Genomic DNA, 24218 nt, shown 5'->3' on the forward strand with positions numbered 1-24218 from the left:
TACGTGAAAGTAACCAGAAAAAAAACCAGGCTCTGGCCATTCAAGTATGCGAAAGGTGCGAAAGTATGAGCTAGATGATGGCAAATACTAGACCTAACCAAGACATAACCGGCGTTATCCTCTAAAATACTAATCGGAACCAGGTTTAGTTGACTGTTACAGGGTGGTAAGACATTACTACGTGATCCAAAACAGAAAAAGCCCAGGATCTGGCTATTCAAGTATGCGAAAAATGCGAAAGTATGAGCTAGATGATGGCAAATACCAGACCTAACCCAGACATAACAGGCGTTATCCTCTAAAATATTAATCGGAACCAGGTTTAATTGACTGCTTCAGTGTGGTACCACATTAATACGTGATCCTAACCGGAACAAAACCCAGGATCTGGCCATTCAAGTATGCGAAAAATGCGAAAGTATGTGCTAGATGAATGCAAAAACCACAACTAACCCAGACAAAACCGGCGTTCTCCTCTAAGATATTAATCGGAAGCAGGTTTATTTGACTGCTTCAGTGTGGTACCACATTACTACGTGATCCAAATCAGAAAAAGCCCAGGATCTGGCCAACAAGTATGCGAAAAATGCGAAGGAATGAGGCAGATGATTGCAAATACCAGAACTAACCCAGACATAACCGGCGTTATCTTCTAAAATATTAATCGGAACCAGGTTTTATTGACTATTTCAGTGTGATACCACATTAATACGAGAGCCCAACTAAAACAAAACCCAGGATCAGGCCATTCAAGTATGCGAAAAATACGAAAGTATGAGCTAGATGATTGCAAAAACCACAACTAACCCAGACATAACCGGCGTTATCCACTAAAATATTAATCGGAACCAGGTTTAGTTGACTGCATCAGTGTGGTACCACATTACTACGTGATCCTAAAGAGAAAAAAACCCAGGATCTGGCCATTCAAGTAAGCGAAAAATGCGAAAGTATCAGCTAGATGATGGCAAATACCAGAGCTAACCCTGACATAACCGGCGTTATGCTCTAAAATATTAATCGCAACCTGGTTTCATTGCCTCTTTCGGTGTAGTACCACTTTACTACGTGATCCAAACCAGAAAAAGCCCAGGATCTGACCAACAAGTAGGCGAAAAATGCGAAGGAATGGGGCAGATGATTGCAAATACCAGAACTAACCCAGACATAACCGGCGTTATCTTCTAAAATATTAATCGGAACCAGGTTTTATTGACTATTTCAGTGTGATACCACATTAATACGTGATCCTAACGAGAACAATACCCAGGATCTGGCCATTCAAGTATGCGAAAAATCCGAAAGTATGAGCAAGATGATTGCAAAAACCCCACCTACCCAAGACGTAACCGGCGTTATCCTCGAAAATATTAATCGGAACCAGGTTTAATTGACTGTTTCACTGTGGTACCACATAAATACGTGATCCTAAAGAGAAAAAAACCCAGGATCTGGCCATTCAAGTAAGCGAAAAATGTGAAAGTATGAGCTAGATGATGGCAAATACCAGGCCTTACCCTGACATAACTGGCGTTATGCTCTAAAATATTAATCGCAACCTGGTTTAATTGACTGTTTCGGTGTGGTACCACTTTACTACGTGATCCAAACCAGAAAAAGCCCAGGATATGACCATCAAGTAGGCGAAAAATGCGAAAGTGTGAGGCAGATGATTGCAAAAACCACAACTAACCCAGACATCACCGGCGTTCTCCTCTGAAATATTAATCGGAAGCAGGTGTATTTGCCTGCTTCAGTGTGGTACCACATTACTACGTGATCCAAATCAGAAAAAGCCCAGGAGCTGGTCTACAGGAATGCGAAAGATGCGAAAGTATGAGGCAGATGATTGCAAATACCAGACGCAACCCAGACATGACCGGCGTTATCCTCTAAAATATTAATCGGAACCAGGTTTAGTTGACTGTTACAGTGTGGTAAGACATTACTACGTGATCCAAAACAGAAAAAGCCCAGGATCTGGCAATTCAAGTATGCGAAAAATGCGAAAGTATGAGCTAGATGATTGCAAATACCAGAACTAACCCAGACATAATCGGCGTTAACCTCTAAAATATTGATCGAATCCAAGTGGAATTGACTATTTCTGTGTGGCACCACATTAATACGTGATCCTCACCAGAAAAAAACCCAGGATCTGACCGACAAGAATGCGAAAAATCGAAAGTATTAGCCAGATGATTGTGAATACCAGACCTAACACAGACGTAACCGGCGTTCTCCTCTAAAATATTAATCGGAACCAGGTTTAGTTGACTGTTTCGGTGTCGTGCCACATTACTACGTGATACTCTCCAGAAAAAGACCAGGATCTGGCCATTCAAGTATGAGAAAAATGCGAAAGTATGTGCTAGATGATTGCAAAAACCACAACTCTCCCAGACATAACCGGCGTTATCCTCTAAAATATTAATCGGCAGCAGGTGTATTTGATTGCTCCAGTGTGGTACCACATTACTACGTGATCCAAATCAGAAAAAGCGCAGGAGCTGGTCTACAGGAATGCGAACGATGCGAAAGTATGAGGCAGATGATTGCAAATACCAGACGCAACCCAGCCATAACCGGTGTCATCCTCTAAAATATAGATCGAATACAGGTTGAATTGACTATTTCAGTGTGGCACCACATTAATACGTGATACTAACCAGAAAAAAACCCAGGATCTGGCCATTGGAGTACGCGAAAAATGCGAAAGTATGAGCTAGATGATGGCAAATACCAGACCCAACCCAGGCATAACCGTCGTTCTCCTCTAAAATATTAATCGGAACCAGGATTTAGTAATTATATTTCAGTGTGGTACCACATTAATACGTGATCCCAACCAGAACAAAACCCAGGATCTGGCCAACAAGTATGCGAAAAATGCGAAAGTATGAGCCAGATGATTGCAAATACCAGAACTAACCCAGACATAATCGGCGTTATCCTCGAAAATATTAATCCGAACCAGGTTTAATTGACTGTCTCACTGTAGTACCACATAAATACGTGATCCTGAAGAGAAAAAATCCCAGGATCTGGCCATTCAAGTAAGCGAAAAATGCGAAAGTATGAGCTAGATGATGGCAAATACCAGACCTAACCCAGACATAACCGGCGTTATCCTCTAAAATATTAATCGGAACCAGGTTTAGTTGACTGTTACAGTGTGGTAAGACATTACTACGTGATCCAAAACAGAAAAAGCCCAGGATCTGGCTATTCAAGTATGAGAAAAATGCGAAAGTATGAGCTAGATGATTGCAAATACCAGAACTAACCCAGACATAACCGGCGATATCCTCTAAAGTACTAATCGGAACCAGGTTTAGTTGACTGTTACAGGGTGGTAAGACATTAATACGTGATCCCAACCAGAACAAAACCCAGGATCTGGCCATTCAAGTATGCGAAAAATGCGAAAGTATGAGCTAGATGATGGCAAATACCAGAGCTAACCCTGACATATCCGGCGTTATGCTCTAAAATATTAATCGCAACCTGGTTTCATTGACTGTTTCGGTGTAGTACCACTTTTCTACGTGATCCAAACCAGAAAAAGCCCAGGTTCAGACCAACAAGTAGGCGAAAAATGCGAAGGAATGGGGCAGATGATTGCAAATACCAGAACTAACCCAGACATAACCGGCGTTATCTTCAAAAATATTAATCGGAACCACGTTTTATTGACTATTTCGATGTGATACCACATTAATACGTGATCCTAACGAGAACAAAACCCAGGATCTGGCCATTCAAGTAAGCGAAAAATGTGAAAGTATGAGCTAGATGATGGCAAATACCAGCCCTTACCCTGACATAACCGGCGCTATGCTCTAAAATATTAATCGCAACCTGGTTTAATTGACTGTTTCGGTGTGGTACCACTTTACTACGTGATCCAAGCCAGAAAAAGCCTAGGATGTGACCAATAAGTAGGCGAAAAATGCGAAAGTATGGGGCAGATGATTGCAAATACCAGAACTAACCCAGACATAACCGCTGTTACCCTCTAAGATATTGATCGAATCCAGGTGGAATTGTCTATCTCTCTGTGGCACCACATTAATACGTGATTCTAACCAGAAAAAACCCAAGGTCTGGCCAACAACAATGCGAAAAATGAGAAAGTATGAGCTAGATGATGCCAAAAACCAGACCTAACCCAGGCATAACCAGCGTTCCCCTCTAAAATATTAGTCGGAACCAGATTTTATTGATTATTTCAGTGTGGTACCACATTAATACCTGATCCTCACCAGAACAAAACCCAGGGTCTGGCCAACCAGTAAGCGAAAAATACGAAAGTATGAGCCAGATGATTGCAAATACCAGGACTCTCCCAGACATAACCGGCGTTATCCTCTAAAATATTAATCGGAAGCAGGTGTATTTGACTGTTCCAGTGTGGTACCACATTACTACGTGATCCAAATCAGAAAAAGCGCATGAGCTGGTCTACAGGAATGCGAACGATGCGATAGTATGAGGCAGATGATTGCATATACCAGACGCAACCCAGCCATAACCGGTGTCATCCTCTAAAATATATATCGAACACAGGTTGAATTGACTATTTCAGTGTGGCACCACATTAATACGTGATACTAACCAGAAAAAACCCAGGATCTGGCCATTGGAGTATGCGAAAAATGCGAAAGTATGAGCTAGATGATGGCAAATACCAGGCCTTACCCTGACATAACCGGCGTTATCTTCTAAAATATTAATCGGAACCAGGTTTTATTGACTATTTCAGTGTGGTACCACATTAATACGTGATCCTAACCAGAACAAAACCCAGGATCTGGCCATTCAAGTATGCGAAAAATGTGAAAGTATGAGCTAGATGATGGCAAATACCAGGCCTTACCCTGACATAACCGGCGCTATGCTCTAAAATATTAATCGCAACCTGGCTTAATTGACTGTTTCGGTGTGGTACCACTTTACTACGTGATCCAAACCAGAAAAAGCCCAGGATCTGACCAACAAGTAGGCGAAAAATGCGATGGAATGGGGCAGATGATTGCAAATACCAGAACTAACCCAGACATAACCGGCGTTATCTTCTAAAATATTAATCGGAACCAGGATTTATTGACTATTTCAGTGTGATACCACATTAATACGTGATCCTAGCGAGAACAAAACCCAGGATCTGGCCATTCAAGTATGCGAAAAATACGAAAGTATGAGCCAGATGATTGCAAATACCAGAACTAACCCAGACATAACCGGCGTTATCTTCTAAAATATTAATCGGAACCAGGTTTTATTGACTATTTCAGTGTGGTACCACATTAATACGTGATCCTAACCAGAGCAAAACCCAGGATCTGGCCATTCAAGTATGCGAAAAATACGGAAGTATGAGCCAGATGATTGCAAATACCAGGACTCTCCCAGACATAACCGGCGTTACCCTGTAAAATATTAATCGGAATCAGGTTCAGTTGACTGTTTCGGTGTCGTGCCACATTACTACGTGATCCTCACCAGAAAAAGCCCAGGATCTGGCCATTCAAGTATGCGAAAAATACGAATGTATGAGCCAGATGATTGCAAATACCAGGACTCTCCCAGACATAACCGGCGTTATCCTCTAAAATATTAATCGGAAGCAGGTGTATTTGACTGCTTCAGTGTGGTACCACATTACTACGTGATCCAAATCAGAAAAAGCCCAGGATCTTGCCAACAAGTATGCGAAAAATGCGAAGGAATGAGGCAGACGATTGCAAATACCAGAATTAACCCAGACATAACCGGCGTTATCTTCTAAAATATTAATCGGAACCAGGTTTTATTGACTATTTCTGTGTGATACCACATTAATACATGATCCTAACCTGAACAAAACCCAGGATCTGGCCACTCAAGTATGCCAAAAATACGAAAGTATGAGCTAGATGGTGGCAAGTACCAGACCTAACCCTGAAATAACCGGCGTTATGCTCTAAAATATTAATCGCAACCTGGCTTAATTGACTGTTTCGGTGTGGTACCACTTTACTACGTGATCCAAACCAGAAAAAGCCCAGGATCTGACCAATAAGTAGGCGAAAAATGCGAAAGTATGAGGCAGATGATTGCAAATCCCAGAACTAACCCAGACACAACCGGCGTTATCCTCGGAAATATTAACCGGAACCAGGATTAGTTGACTGTTTCACTGTGGTACCACATAAATACGTGATCCTAAAGAGAAAAAAACCCAGGATCTTGCCATTCAAGTAAGCGAAAAATGCGAAAGTATGAGCTAGATGATGCCAAATACCAGACCTAACCCTGACATAACCGGCGGTAGGCTCTAAAATATTAATCGCAACCTGGTTTCATTGACTGTTTCGGTGTAGTACCTCTTTACTACGTGATCCAAACCAGAAAAAGCCCAGGATCTGACCAACAAGTAGGCGAAAAATGCGATGGAATGGGGCAGATGATTGCAAATACCAGAACTAACCCAGACATAACCGGCGTTATCTTCTAAAATATTAATCGGAACCAGGATTTATTGACTATTTCAGTGTGATACCACATTAATACGTGATCCTAGCGAGAACAAAACCCAGGATCTGGCCATTCAAGTATGCGAAAAATACGAAAGTATGAGCTACATGATTGCAAAAACCACAACTAACCAAGTCATAACCGGCGTTACCCTCGAAAATATTAATCGGAACCAGGTTTAGTTGACTGTTTCACTGTGGTACCACATAAATACGTGATCCTAAAGAGAAAAAAACCCAGGCTCTGGCCATTCAAGTAAGCGAAATATGTGAAAGTATGAGCTAGATGATGGCAAATACCACAACTTACCCAGACATAACCGGCGTTATGCTCTAAAATATTAATCGCAACCTGGTTTAAATGACTGTTTCGGTGAGGTACCACTTTACTACGTGATCCAAACCAGAAAAATCCCAGGATATGACCAACAAGTAGGCGAAAAATGCGAAAGTGTGAGGCAGATGATTGCAAAAACCACAACTAACCCAGACAAAACCGGCGTTCTCCTCTGAAATATTAATCGGAAGCAGGTTTAATTGACTGCTTCAGTGTGGTACCACATTAATACGTGATCCTAACCGGAACAAAACCCAGGATCTGGCCATTCAAGTATGCGAAAAATGCGAAAGTATGTGCTAGATGATTGCAAAAACCACAACTAACCCAGACATAACCGTCGATCTCCTCTAAAATATTAATCGGAACCAGGTTTAATTGACTGTTTCACTGTGGTACCACATAAATACGTGATCCTAAAGAGAAAAAAACCCAGGATCTGGCCATTCAAGTAAGCGAAAAATGCGAAAGTATGAGCTAGATGATGGCAAATACCAGAGCTAACCCTGACATAACCGGCGTTATGCTCTAAAATATTAATCGCAACCTGGTTTAATTGACTGTTTCGGTGTAGTACCACTTTACTACGTGATCCAAACCAGAAAAAGCCAAGGATCTGACCAACAAGTAGGCGAAAAATGCGAAGGAATGGGGCAGATGACTGCAAATACCAGAACTAACCCAGACGTAACCGGCGTTATCTTCTAAAATATTAATCGGAACCAGGTTTTATTGACTATTTCAGTGTGATACCACATTAATACGTGATCCTAACGGGAACAAAACCCAGGATCTGGCCATTCAAGTATGCGAAAAATACGAAAGTATGAGTTAGATGATTGCAAAAACCACAACTGACCAAGACATAACCGGCGTTATCCTCGAAAATATTATTCGGAACCAGGTTTAATTGACTGTTTCACTGTGGTACCACATAAATACGTAATCCTAAAGAGAAAAAAACCCAGGATCTGGCCATTCAAGTAAGCGAAAAATGAGAAAGATGATGCCAAAAACCAGACCTAACCCAGGCATAACCGGCGTTCCCCTCTAAAATATTAATCGGAACCAGATTTTATTGATAATTTCAGTGTGGTACCACATTAATACCTGATCCTCACCAGAACAAAACCCAGGGTCTGGCCAACAGGTATGCGAAAAATGCGAAAGTATGAGGCAGATGATTGCAAATACCAGACGTAAACCAGGCACAACCGGTGTTATCCTCTAAAATATTGATCGAATCCAGGTGGAATTGGCTATTTCTGTGTAGCACCTCTTTAATTCGTGATCGTAACCAGAAAAAAACCCAGGATATGACCAACCAGTAAGCAAAAAATACGAAAGTATGAGCCAGATGATTGCAAATACCAGAACTAACCAAGACATAACCGGCGTTATCTTCTCAAATATTAATCGGAACCAGGTTTTATTGACTATTTCAGTGCGGTACCACATTAATACGTGATCCTAACCAGAACAAAACCCAGGATCTGGCCATTCAAGTATGCGAAAAATACGAATGTATGAGCCAGATGATTGCAAATACCAGGACTCTCCCAGACATAACCGGCGTTATCCTCTAAAATATTAATCGGAAGCAGGTGTATTACTGCTTCAGTGTGGTACCACATTACTACGTGATCCAAATCAGAAAAAGCCCAGGAGCTGGTCTACAGGAATGCGAAAGTATGAGGCAGATGATGCCAAATAACAGACGCAATCCAGCCATAACCGGTGTCATCCTCTAAAATATTGATCGAATACAGGTTGAATTGACTATTTCAGTGTGGCACCACATTAATACGTGATACTAACCAGAAAAAAACCCAGGATCTGGCCATTGGAGTATGCGAAAAATGCGAAAGTATGAGCTAGATGATGGCAAATACCAGACCTAACCCAGGCATAACCGTCGTTCTCCTCTAAAATATTAATCGGCACCAGGATTTTGTAATTATATTTCAGTGTGGTACCACATTATTACGTGAAACTAACCCGAATAAAACCCAGGATCTGGCCATTCAAGTATGCGAAAGATGCGAAAGTATGAGCTAGATGATGGCAAATACCAGACCTAACCCAGGCATAACCGTCGATCTCCTCTAAAATATTAATCGGAACCAGAATTTATTGATTATATTTCAGTGTGGTACCACATTAATACGTGATCCTAACCAGAACAAAACCCAGGATCTGGCCAACAAGTATGCGAAAAATGCGAAAGTATAAGGCAGATGATTGCAAATACCAGACGTAACCCAGACACAACCGGCGTTATTCTTGAAAAGATTAATCGGAACCAGGCTTAATTGACTGCTTCGCTGTGGTACCACATAAATACGTGATCCTAATCAGAACAAAACCGAGGATATGGCCAACAAGTATGCGAAAAATGCGAAAATATAAGGCAGATGATTGCAAATACCAGACGTAACCCAGACACAACCGGCGTTATTCTCGAAAATATTAATCGGAACCAGGCTTAATTGACTGCTTCGCTGTGGTACCACATAAATACGTGATCCTAATCAGAACAAAACCTAGGATATGGCCATTCAAGTATGCAAAAAGCGCGAAAGTATGAGCCATATGATTGCAAATACCAGAACTAACCCAGACATAATCGGCGTTATCATCGAAAATGTTAATCCGAACCAGGTTTAATTGACTGTTTCACTGTGGTACCACATTACTACGTGATCCAAATCTGAAAAAGCCCAGGATCTGGCCAACAAGTATGCGAAAAATGAGAAAGTATGAGCTAGATGATGCCAAAAAGCAGACCTTACCCAGGCATAACCGGCGTTCCCCCCTAAAATATTAATCGGAACCAGGTTTTATTGACTACTTCAGTGTGGTACCACATTACTACGTGATCCAAACCCGAAATAGCCCTGGATCTGGCCAACAAGTATGCGAAAAACGCGAGTGTATGAGCCAGATGATTGCAAATACCAGAACTAACAGAGACATAACCGGCGTTATCCTCTAAAATATTAATCGCAACCAGGTTTAATTGACTGTTTCGGTGTGGACCCACGCTACTACGGGTTCCAATCCAGAAAAACCCAGGATTTGACCAACAAGTATGCGAAAAACGCGAAAGTACGAGCAAGATGAGGGCAAATCCCAGACCAAAACGAAACATAACCGGCGTTATCCTCTAAAATATTAATCGCAACCAGGTTTGATTGACTGTTTCGGTGTGGAACCGCATTACTACGTGATCCAAACCAGAAAAAGGCCAGGATTTGGCCAACAAGTATGGAAAAATGCGAAAGTACGAGCCAGATGAGGGCAAATACCAGACCTAACCGAGACATAAACAGGGTTATCCTTTAAATATTAATCGTAACCAGGTTTGATTGACAGTTTCGGTGTGGTACCACATTACTACGGGATACAAGCCAGAAAAAACGCAGGTACTGGCCAACAAGTACGCGAAAAATGCGAAAGTAAGAGCCAGATGCGGGCAAATACGAGACCTAACCCAGACATAACCGGCGTTATCCTCTAAAATATTAATCGCAACAAGGTTTAATTGACTGTTTCGGTGTGGTACCGCAATACTACGTGATCCAAACCAGAGAAAGCCCTGGATCTGGCCAACAAGTATTGGAAAAATGCGAAAGTACGAGCCAGATGAGGGCAAATACCAGACCTAACCCAGACATAACCGGCGTTATCCTCTAAAATATTAATCGCAACCAGGTTTAATTGACTGTTTCGGTGTGGTACCGCATTACTACGTGATCCAAACCAGAAAAAGGCGAGGATCTGGCCAACAAGTATGTGAAAAATGCGAAAGTACGAGCCAGATGTGGGGAAATACGAGACCTAACCCAGACGTAACCGGCGGTATCCTCTAAAATATTAATCGCAACTGGGTTTAATTGACTGTTCCGGGGTGGTACCGCATTACTACGTGATCCAAACCAGAAAAAGGCGAGGATCTGGCCAAAAAGTATGCGAAAAACGCGAAAGTACGAGCAAGATGAGGGCAAATCCCAGACCAAAACGAAACATAACCGGCGTTATCCTCTAAAATATTAATCGGCACCAGGATTTTGTAATTATATTTCAGTGTGGTACCACATTAATACGTGAAACTAACCCGAATAAAACCCAGGATCTGGCCATTCAAGTATGCGAAAGATGCGAAAGTATGAGCTAGATGATGGCAAATACCAGACGTAACCCAGACACAACCGGCGTTATTCTTGAAAATATTAATCGGAACCAGGCTTAATTGACTGCTTCGCTGTGGTACCACATAAATACGTGATCCTAATCAGAACAAAACCGAGGATATGGCCAACAAGTACGCGAAAAATGCGAAAGTAAGAGCCAGATGCGGGCAAATACGAGACCTAACCCAGACATAACCGGCGTTATCCTCTAAAATATTAATCGCAACAAGGTTTAATTGACTGTTTCGGTGTGGTACCGCAATACTACGTGATCCAAACCAGAGAAAGCCCTGGATCTGGCCAACAAGTATTGGAAAAATGCGAAAGTACGAGCCAGATGAGGGCAAATACCAGACCTAACCCAGACATAACCGGCGTTATCCTCTAAAATATTAATGGCAACCAGGTTTAATTGACTGTTTCGGTGTGGACCCACGCTACTACGGGTTCCAATCCAGAAAAACCCCGGATTTGGCCAACAAGTATGCGAAAAACGCGAAAGTACGAGCAAGATGATGGCAAATCTCAGACCTAACCGAGACATAACCGGCGTTATCCTCTAAAGTATTAATCGCAACCGGGTTTAATTGACTGTTCCGGGGTGGTACCGCATTACTACGTGATCCAAACCAGAAAAAGGCGAGGATCTGGCCAACAAGTATGTGAAAAATGCGAAAGTACGAGCCAGATGTGGGGAAATACGAGACCTAACCCAGACGTAACCGGCGGTATCCTCTAAAATATTAATCGCAACCGGGTTTAATTGACTGTTCCGGGGTGGTACCGCATTACTACGTGATCCAAACCAGAAAAAGGCGAGGATCTGGCCAAAAAGTATGCGAAAAACGTGAAAGTACGAGCAAGATGAGGGCAAATCCCAGACCAAACCGAAACATAACCGGCGTTATCCTCTAAAATATTAATCGCAACCAGGTTTAATTGACTGTTTCGGTGTGGTACCACATTACTACGGGATCCAAGCCAGAAAAAGGCGAGGTTCTGGCCAACAAGTATTGGAAAAATGCGAAAGTACGAGCCAGATGAGGGCAAATACCAGACCTAACCCAGACATAACCGGCGTTATCCGCTAAAATATTAAGCGCAAACAGGTTTAATTGACTGTTTCGGTGTGGTACCGCATTACTACGTGATCCAAACCAGGAAAAGGCGAGGATCTGGCCAACAAGTATTGGAAAAATGCGGAAGTACGAGCCAGATGAGGGCAAATACCAGACCTAACCGAGACATAAACAGGGTTATCCTCTAAAATATTAATCGTAACCAGGTTTGATTGACAGTTTCGGTGTGGTACCACATTACTACGGGATACAAGCAAGAAAAAACGCAGGTACTGGCCAACAAGTACGCGAAAAATGCGAAAGTACGAGCCAGATGAGGGCAAATACGAGACCTAACCCAGACATAACCGGCGTTATCCTCTAAAATATTAATCGCAACCAGGTTTAATTGACTGTTTCGCTGTGGAGCCACATTACTACGGGAACCAAACCAGAAAAAACCCGGGATCTGGCCAACAAGTATAGGAAAAATGCGAAAGTACGAGCCAGATGAGGGCAAATACCAGACCTAACCGAGACGTAACCGGCGGTTTCTTCTAAAATATTAATCGCAACCAGGTTTAATTGACTGTTTCGCTGTGGAACCGCATTACTACGTGATCCAAACCAGAAAAAGGCCAGGATTTGGCCAACAAGTATTGGAAAAATGCGAAAGTACGAGCCAGATGAGGGCAAATACCAGACCTAACCGAGATATAAACAGGGTTATCCTCTAAAATATTAATCGTAACCAGGTTTGATTGACAGTTTCGGTGTGGTACCACATTACTACGGGATACAAGCCAGAAAAAACGCAGGTACTGGCCAACAAGTACGCGAAAAATGCGAAAGTAAGAGCCAGATGAGGGCAAATACGAGACCTAACCCAGACATAACCGGCGTTATCCTCTAAAATATTAATCGCAACTAGGTTTAATTGACTGTTTCGGTGTGGAGCCACATTACTACGGGAACCAAACCAGAAAAAACCAAGGATCTGGCCAACAAGTATTGGAAAAATGCGAAAGTACGAGCCAGATGAGGGCAAATACCAGACCTAACCGAGACATAAACAGGGTTATCCTCTAAAATATTAATCGTAACCAGGTTTGATTGACAGTTTCGGTGTGGTACCACATTACTACGGGATACAAGCCAGAAAAAACGCAGGTACTGGCCAACAAGTACGCGAAAAATGCGAAAGTAAGAGCCAGATGAGGGCAAATACGAGACCTAACCCAGACATAATCGGCGTTATCCTCTAAAATATTAATCGCAACTAGGTTTAATTGGCTGTTTCGGTGTGAAACCACATTACGACGGGATCCAAACCACAAAAAACCCAAGATCTGGACTACTAGTATGCGAAAAATGCGAAAGTACAAGCCAGATGAGGGCAAATACCAGACCTTACCGAGACATAACCGGCGTAATCCTCTAAAATATTAGTCGCAACCAGGTGTAATTGACTGCTGCGGTGTGGAACCACATTACTACGGGATCCAAGCAAGAAAAAAACCAGGATCTGGCCAACATGTTTGCGAAAAATGCGAAGGTACGAGCCAGATGAGGGCAAATCCCAGACTTAACCGAGACATAACGGCGTTATCCTCTAAAATATTAATCGCAACCAGGTGTAATTGACTGCTTCGGCGTGATACCGCATTACTGCGTGATCCAAACCAGAAAAAGGCCAGGATCTGGCCAACAAGTATGCGAAAAACGCGAAAGTACGAGCCAGATGGGGGCAAATACCAGACCTAACCCAGACATAACCGGCGTTATCCTCTAAAATATTTATCGCAACCAGGTGTAATTGACTGCTTCGGTGTGGGACCACATAACTACGTGATCCATGCCAGAAAAAACCCAGGATCTGACCAACAAGAATGCGAAAATTGCGAAAGTATGAGCCAGATGATTGGAAATACCAGAACTAACCCGGACATAACCAGCGCTATCCTCTAAAATATTAATCGCAACCAGGTTTGATTGACAGTTTCGGTGTGGTACCGCATTACTACGTGATCCAAACCAGAAAAACGCCAGGATCTGGCCAACAAGTATGCGAAAAATGCGAAAGTATGAGCTAGATGGTGGCAAATACCAGACCTAACCCAGGCATAACCGGCGTTCTCCTCTAAAATATTAATCACGACCAGGTGTAATTGACTGTTTCGGTTTGGAGTCACATTACTACGGGTTCCATACTAGAAAAAACACAGGATCTGGCCAACAAGTATGCGAAAAACGCGAAAGTATGAGCCAGAGGATTGCAAATACCAGAACTAATCCAAACATAATCAGCGTTATCCTCCAAAATATTAATCGCAACCAGGTGTAATTGACTGCTTCGGCGTGATACCGCATTACTGCGTGATCCAAACCTGAAAAAGGCCAGGATCTGGCCAACAAGTATGCGTAAAATGCGAAAGTACGACCCAGATGAGGGCAAATACCAGACCTAACCGAGACATAACCGGCGTTATCCTCTAAAATATTAATCGCAACAAGGTTTAATTGTCTGTTTCGGTGTGGAACCACATTACCTCGGGATCCAAGCCAGATAAAACCCAGGATCTGGCCAACAAGTATGCGAAAAATGCGAGAGTATGTGCCAGATGATTGCATATACCAGGAAATGACCCAAACATAACCAGCGTTATCCTCCAAAATATTAATCGCAACCAGGTGTAATTGACTGCTTCGGCGTGATACCGCATTACTGCGTGATCCAAACCTGAAAAAGGCCAGGATCTGGCCAACAAGTATGCGTAAAATGCGAAAGTACGAGTCAGATGAGGGCAAATCCCAGACCTAACCGAGACATTACCGGCGTTCTCCTCTAAAATATTAATCGCAACAAGGTTTAATTGGCTGTTTCGGTGTGGAACCACATTACGACGGGATCCAAACCACAAAAAACCCAAGATCTGGCCAACTAGTATGTGAAAATTGCGAAAGTATGAGACATATGATTGCAAATACCAGAACTAACACAGACATAACCAGTGTTATCCCCTAAAATATTAATTGCAACCAGGTTTAATTGACTGTTTCGGTGTGGAACCACATTTCTACGGGATCCAAACCAGAAAAAACCCCGGATCTGTCCAGCAAGTATGCGAAAAACGCGAATGTATGAGACACATGAGGGCAAATCCCAGAACTAACCGAGACATAACCGACGTTATCCTCTGAAATATTAATCACAACCAGGTTTAATTGACTGTTTCGGTGTGGTACCGCATTACTACGTGATCCAAACCAGAAAAAGGCAAGGATCTGGCCAACATGTATGGGAAAAATGCGAAAGTACGACCCAGATGAGGGCAAATACCAGACCTAACCGAGACATAACCGGCGTTATCCTCTAAAATATTAATCGCAACCAGGTTTAGTTGACTGTTTCGGTGTGGAACCACATTACTACGGGATCACATCCAGGAAAAACCCAGGATCTGTCCAACAAGCATGCGAAAAACGCGATAGTATGAGCCAGATGATTGCAGATATCAGAACTAACCCAGACATAACCTGCGTGATCCTCTAAAATACTAATCGGAACCAGCTTTTATTGACTGTTTCAGGGTGGTACCACATTACTACGTGATCCAAACGAGAAAAAACCCAGGATCTGGCCAACAAGTATGCGGAAAATGCGAAATTACGAGCAAGATGAGGGCAAATCCCAGACCTAACTGAGACATAACCGGCGTTATCCTCTAAAATATTATTCGCAATCATGTTTAATTGACTGTTTCGGAGTGGAGCCACATTACTAGGGGATCCAAGCCAGAAAAAACCTAGGATCTGGCCACAAGTATGTGAAAAACGCGAAAGTATGAGCCAGATGAGGGCAAATCCCAGACCTAACCGAGACATAACCGGCGTTATCCACTAAAATATTAATCACGACCAGGTTTAATTGACTGTTTCGGTGTGGAGCCACATTACTACGTGATCCAATCCTGAAAAAGCCCAGGATCTGGCCAACAAGTATGCGAAAATTGCGAAAGTATGAGTCAGATGATTGCAAATACCACACATAACCGAGACATAACCGGCGTTATCCTCTAAAATATTAATCGCAACCAGGTGTAATTAACTGTTTCGGTGTAGAACCACATTACTAAGGAATCCAAGCAAGAAAAAACCCAGGATCTGGCCAAAAAGTATGCGAAAATTGCGAAAGTACGAGACAGATGGGGCAAATCCCAGACATAACCGAGACATAACTGTCGTTATTCTCTATTATATTAATCGCAACCAGGTGTAATTGACTGTTTCGGTGTGGAACCACATTACTACGGGATCCAAGACAGAAAAAACCCAGGATCTGGCCAACAAGTATGCGAAAATTGCGAAAGTATGAGCCAGATGATTGCAAATACCACACATAACCGAGACATAACCGGCGTTATCCTCTAAAATATTAATCGCAACCAGGTGTAATTAACTGTTTCGGTGTGGAACCACATTACTACAGGATCCAAGCCAGAAAAAGGCGAGGATATGGCCAACGAGTATGCGAAAAGTGCGAAAGTACGAGCCAGATGAGGGCAAATCCCAGACCTAACCGAGACATAACCGGCGTTATCCTCTAAAATATTAATCGCAACCAGGTTTAATTGACTGTTTCGGAGTGGAACCACATTATTACGGGATCCAAGCCAGAAAAAACCCAGGATCTGGCCACAAGTATGTGAAAAACGCGAAAGTATGAGCCAGATGAGGGCAAATCGCAGACCTAACCGAGACATAACCGGCGTTATCCACTAAAATATTAATCACGACCAGGTTTAATTGACTGTTTCGGTGTGGAGCCACATTACTACGTGATCCAAACCTGAAAAAGCCCAGGATCTGGCCAACATGTTTGCGGAAAATGCGAAAGGACGAGCCAGATGAGGGCAAATCCCAGACATAACCGAGACACAACCGGCGTTAACCACTAAAAATTTAATCGCAACCAGGTTTAATTGACTGTTTCGGTGTGGTACCGCATTACCACGTGATCCAAACCAGAAAAAAGCCGGGATCTGGCCAACAAGTATGCGAAAAATGCGAAAGTATGAGCTAGATGGTGGCAAATACCAGACCTAACCCAGGCATAACCGGCGTTCTCCTCTAAAATATAAATCGGAACCAGCTTTTAGTGACTGTTTCAGTGTGGTACCACATTACTATGTGATCCAAACCTGAAAAAGACCAGGATCTGGCCAACAAGTATGCGAAAAATGCGAAAGTACAAGCCAGATGAGGGCTAATACCAGACCTTACCGAGACATAACCGGCGTTATCCTCTAAAATATTAATCACGACCAGGTTTAACTGACTGTTTCGGTGTGGGGCCACATTACTACGTGATCCAAACCTGAAAAAGCCCAACATCTGGCCAACAAGTATGCGAAAAATGCGAAAGTGCGACCCAGATGAGGGCAAATCCCAGACCTAACCGAGACATAACCGGCGTTATCGTCTAAAATATTAATCGCAACCAGGTGTAATTGACTGCCTCGGTGTGGAACCACATTACTGCGTGATCCAAACCAGAAATAGCCCAGGATCTGGCCAATAAGTATGCGGAAAATGCAAAAGTACGAGCAAGATGAGGGCAAATCCCAGACCTAACCGAGACATAACCGGCGTTATCCTCTCAAGTATTAATCACGACCAGGTGTAATTGACTGTTTCGGTTTGGAGCCACATTACTACGGGTTCCATACCAGAAAAAACACAGGATCTGGCCAACAAGTATGCGAAATCGCGAAAGTATGAGCCAGATGATTGCAAATGAACTAACGCAGCCATAACCAGCGTTATCCTCTAAATTACTAATCGGAACCAGCTTTTATTGACTGTTTCAGTGTGGTACCACATTAGTACGTGATCCAAACCAGAACAAAACCCAGGGTCTGGCCAACAGGTATGCGAAAAATGCGAAAGTATGAGGCAGATGATTGCAAATACCAGACGTAAACCAGGCACAACCGGTGTTATCCTCTAAAATATTGATCGAATCCAGGTGGAATTGACTATTTCTGTGTAGCACCTCTTTAATTCGTGATCGTAACCAGAAAAAAACCCAGGATATGACCAACCAGTAAGCAAAAAATGCGAAAGTATGAGCCAGATGATTGCAAATACCAGAACTAACCCAGACATGACCGGCGTTATCCTCTAAAATATTAATCGGAAGCAGGTGTATTACTGCTTCAGTGTGGTACCACATTACTACGTGATCCAAATCAGAAAAAGCCCAGGAGCTGGTCTACAGGAATGCGAAAGTATGAGGCAGATGATGCCAAATAACAGACGCAATCCAGCCATAACCGGTGTCATCCTCTAAAATATTGATCGAATACAGGTTGAATTGACTATTTCAGTGTGGCACCACATTAATACGTGATACTAACCAGAAAAAAACCCAGGATCTGGCCATTGGAGTATGCGAAAAATGCGAAAGTATGAGCTAGATGATGGCAAATACCAGACCTAACCCAGGCATAACCGTCGTTCTCCTCTAAAATATTAATCGGCACCAGGATTTTGTAATTATATTTCAGTGTGGTACCACATTAATACGTGAAACTAACCCGAATAAAACCCAGGATCTGGCCATTCAAGTATGCGAAAGATGCGAAAGTATGAGCTAGATGATGGCAAATACCAGACCTAACCCAGGCATAACCGTCGATCTCCTCTAAAATATTAATCGGAACCAGAATTTATTGATTATATTTCAGTGTGGTACCACATTAATACGTGATCCTAACCAGAACAAAACCCAGGATCTGGCCAACAAGTATGCGAAAAATGCGAAAGTATAAGGCAGATGATTGCAAATACCAGACGTAACCCAGACACAACCGGCGTTATTCTTGAAAATATTAATCGGAACCAGGCTTAATTGACTGCTTCGCTGTGGTACCACATAAATACGTGATCCTAATCAGAACAAAACCGAGGATATGGCCAACAAGTATGCGAAAAATGCGAAAGTATAAGGCAGATGATTGCAAATACCAGACGTAACCCAGCCACAACCGGCGTCATTCTCGAAAATATTAATCGGAACCAGGCTTAATTGACTGCTTCGCTGTGGTACCACATAAATACGTGATCCTAATCAGAACAAAACCTAGGATATGGCCATTCAAGTATGCAAAAAGCGCGAAAGTATGAGCCATATGATTGCAAATACCAGAACTAACCCAGACATAATCGGCGATATCCTCGAAAATGTTAATCCGAACCAGGTTTAATTGACCGTTTCACTGTGGTACCACATTACTACGTGATCCAAATCTGAAAAAGCCCAGGATCTGGCCAACAAGTATGCGAAAAATGAGAAAGTATGAGCTAGATGATGCCAAAAAGCAGACCTTACCCAGGCATAACCGGCGTTCCCCCCTAAAATATTAATCGGAACCAGGTTTTATTGACTATTTCAGTGTGGTACCACATTACTACGTGATCCAAACCCGAAATAGCCCTGGTTCTGGCCAACAAGTATGCGAAAAACGCGAGTGTATGAGCCAGATGATTGCAAATACCAGAACTAACAGAGACATAACCGGCGTTATCCTCCAAAATATTAATCGCAACCAGGTTTAATTGACTGTTTCGGTGTGGACCCACGCTACTACGGGTTCCAATCCAGAAAAACCCAGGATTTGGCCAACAAGTATGCGAAAAACGCGAAAGTACGAGCAAGATGAGGGCAAATCCCAGACCAAAACGAAACATAACCGGCGTTATCCTCTAAAATATTAATCGCAACCAGGTTTAATTGACTGTTTCGGTGTGGAACCGCATTACTACGTGATCCAAACCAGAAAAAGGCCAGGATTTGGCCAACAAGTATTGGAAAAATGCGAAAGTACGAGCCAGATGAGGGCAAATACCAGACCTAACCGAGACATAAACAGGGTTATCCTCTAAAATATTAATCGTAACCAGGTTTGATTGACAGTTTCGGTGTGGTACCACATTACTACGGGATACAAGCCAGAAAAAACGCAGGTACTGGCCAACAAGTACGCGAAAAATGCGAAAGTAAGAGCCAGATGAGGGCAAATACGAGACCTAACCCAGACATAACCGGCGTTATCCTCTAAAATATTAATCGCAACTAGGTTTAATTGACTGTTTCGGTGTGGAGCCACATTACTACGGGAACCAAACCAGAAAAAACCCAGGATCTGGCCAACAAGTATTGGAAAAATGCGAAAGTACGAGCCAGATGAGGGCAAATACCAGACCTAACCGAGACATAACCGGCGGTTTCTTCTAAAATATTAATCGCAACCAGATTTGATTGACTGTTTCGGTGTGGTACCACATTACTACGGGATCCAAGCCAGAAAAAACGCAGGTACTGGCCAACAAGTACGCGAAAAATGCGAATGTAAGAGCCAGATGAGGGCAAATACGAGACCTAACCCAGACATAACCGACGTTATCCTCCAAAATATTAATTGCAAACCAGGTTTAATTGGCTGTTTCGGTGTGAAACCACATTACGACGGGATCCAAAGCACAAAAAAACCAAGATCTGGACTACTAGTATGCGAAAAATGCGAAAGTACAAGCCAGATGAGGGCAAATACCAGACCTTACCGAGACATAACCGGCGTAATCCTCTAAAATATTAGTCGCAACCAGGTGTAATTGACTGCTTCGGTGTGGAACCACATTACTACGGGATCCAAGCAAGAAAAAAACCAGGATCTGGCCAACATGTTTGCGAAAAATGCGAAGGTACGAGCCAGATGAGGGCAAATCCCAGACTTAACCGAGACATAACGGCGTTATCCTCTAAAATATTAATCGCAACCAGGTGTAATTGACTGCTTCGGCGTGATACCGCATTACTGCGTGATCCAAACCAGAAAAAGGCCAGGATCTGGCCAACAAGTATGCGAAAAACGCGAAAGTACGAGCCAGATGGGGGCAAATACCAGACCTAACCCAGACATAACCGGCGTTATCCTCTAAAATATTTATCGCAACCAGGTGTAATTGACTGCTTCGGTGTGGGACCACATTACTACGTGATCCATGCCAGAAAAAACCCAGGATCTGACCAACAAGAATGCGAAAATTGCGAAAGTATGAGCCAGATGATTGGAAATACCAGAACTAACCCAGACATAACCAGCGCTATCCTCTAAAATATTAATCGCAACCAGGTTTGATTGACAGTTTCGGTGTGGTACCGCATTACTACGTGATCCAAACCAGAAAAACGCCAGGATCTGGCCAACAAGTATGCGAAAAATGCGAAAGTATGAGCTAGATGGTGGCAAATACCAGACCTAACCCAGGCATAACCGGCGTTCTCCTCTAAAATATTAATCACGACCAGGTGTAATTGACTGTTTCGGTTTGGTGCCACATTACTACGGGTTCCATACTAGAAAAAACACAGGATCTGGCCAACAAGTATGCGAAAAACGCGAAAGTATGAGCCAGAGGATTGCAAATACCAGAACTAATCCAAACATAATCAGCGTTATCCTCCAAAATATTAATCGCAACCAGGTGTAATTGACTGCTTCGGCGTGATACCGCATTACTGCGTGATCCAAACCTGAAAAAGGCCAGGATCTGGCCAACAAGTATGCGTAAAATGCGAAAGTACGAGTCAGATGAGGGCAAATCCCAGACCTAACCGAGACATTACCGGCGTTATCCCCTAAAATATTAATTGCAACCAGGTTTAATTGACTGTTTCGGTGTGGAACCACATTTCTACGGGATCCAAACCAGAAAAAACCCCGGATCTGTCCAGCAAGTATGCGAAAAACGCGAATGTATGAGACACATGAGGGCAAATCCCAGAACTAACCGAGACATAACCGGTGTTATCCTCTAAAGTCTTGATCAAATCCAGGTTTAATTGACTGTTTCGGTGGGGTACCACTTTACTACGTGATCCAAACCAGAAAAAGGACAGGATCTGGCTATTCAAGTATGCGAAAAATGCGAAAGTATGAGCCTGATGATTGCAAATACCAGAACTACCCCAGACATAATTGGCGTTATCCTTTAAAATATTAATCCCAACCAGGTTTAATTGACGGTTTCAGTGTGGTACCACACTACTACGTTATTCAAATCAGAAAAAGCGCAGGATATAGCCAACAAGTATACCAAAAATGCGAAAGTATCAGGAAGATGATTGCAAATACCAGACGTAACCCAGACCTAACCGGTATTATCCTCTAAAATATTGATCGAACCCAGGTTAATTTGACTATTTCAGTGCGGTACCACATTACTACGTTATTGAAATCAGAAAAAGCCCAGGATCTGGCCAACGAGAATGAGAAAAATGCGAAAGTATGAGCCAGATGATTGCAAATACCAGACCTAACCCAGACATAACCGGTGTTATCCTCTAAAGTCTTGATCAAATCCAGGTTTAATTGACTGTTTCGGTGTGGAACCACATTTCTACGGGATCCAAACCAGAAAAAACCCCGGATCTGTCCAGCAAGTATGCGAAAAACGCGAATGTATGAGACACATGAGGGCAAATCCCAGAACTAACCGAGACATAACCGGTGTTATCCTCTAAAGTCTTGATCAAATCCAGGTTTAATTGACTGTTTCGGTGGGGTACCACTTTACTACGTGATCCAAACCAGAAAAAGGACAGGATCTGGCTATTCAAGTATGCGAAAAATGCGAAAGTATGAGCCTGATGATTGCAAATACCAGAACTACCCCAGACATAACTGGCGTTATCCTATAAAATATTAATCCCAACCAGGTTTAATTGACGGTTTCAGTGTGGTACCACACTACTACGTTATTCAAATCAGAAAAAGCGCAGGATATAGCCAACAAGTATACCAAAAATGCGAAAGTATCAGGAAGATGATTGCAAATACCAGACGTAACCCAGACCTAACCGGTATTATCCTCTAAAATATTGATCGAACCCAGGTTGATTTGACTATTTCAGTGTGGTACCACTTTAATACGTGATTCTAACCAGAAAAAGCCCAGGATCTGGCCAACGAGAATGAGAAAAATGCGAAAGTATGACGCAGATGATTGCAAATACCAGACCTAACCCAGGCATAATCTGCGTATTCCTCTAAATTATTAATCGCAACCAGGTTGAAATGACTGTTTCGGTGTGGAACCACACTACTACGTGATCCGAACCAGAAAAACCCCAGGATCTGACCAACAAGTATGCGAAAAATGCGAAAGTATGAGCCAGATGATTGCAAATACCAGACCTAACACAAACCCACAGGTGTTATCCTCTAAAGCATTGATCAAATCCTGGTTTGATTGACGGTTTCAGTGTGGTTCCACATTACAACGTGATTCAAATCAGAAAAAGCCCAGGAACTGGCCATCAAGAATGAGAAAAATGCAAAAGCATGAGCCAGATGATTACAAATACCAGACCTAACCCAGAGATAACCGGCGTTATCCTCTAAAATATTAATCGCAACCAGGTTGAAATGACTGTTTCGGTGGGGTACCACATTACTACGTGATCCAACCCAAAAAAAGCCCGGGATATGGCCATTCAAGTATGCGAAAAATGCGAAAATATCAGGTAGATGATGGCAAATACCAGACCTAACCCAGACATAACCGGCATTATCCTCAAAAATATTAATCCCATCCAGGTTTAATTGACTGTTTCGGTGGGGTACCACTTTACTACGTGATCCAAGCCAGAAAAAGCACAGGATCTGACCAACTAGTATGCGAAAAATGCGAAAGTTCTGAGCCAGATGTTTTCAAATGCCAGACCTAAGCCAGATTTAACCGGCGTTATCCTATAAAATAATAATCGCAACCAGGTTTAATTGACTGTTTCAGTGTGGTACCACTTTATTTCGTGATCCAAACCAGAAGAAGGACAGGATCTGGCCATTCAAGTATGCGAAAAATGCGAAAGTATGAGCTAGATGATGGCAAATACCAGACGCAACCCAGACCTAACCGGTGTTATCCTCTAAAATATTGATCGAACCCCGGTTGAATTGACTATTTCAGTGTGGTACCAGTTTAATACGTGATCCTAACCAGAAAAAAACCCAGGATCTGGCCAACAAGTATGCGAAGGATGCGA

Source organism: Colletes latitarsis, chromosome 1 (genome assembly GCF_051014445.1).
Source record: "Colletes latitarsis isolate SP2378_abdomen chromosome 1, iyColLati1, whole genome shotgun sequence".
NCBI lineage: Eukaryota > Metazoa > Arthropoda > Insecta > Hymenoptera > Colletidae > Colletes > Colletes latitarsis.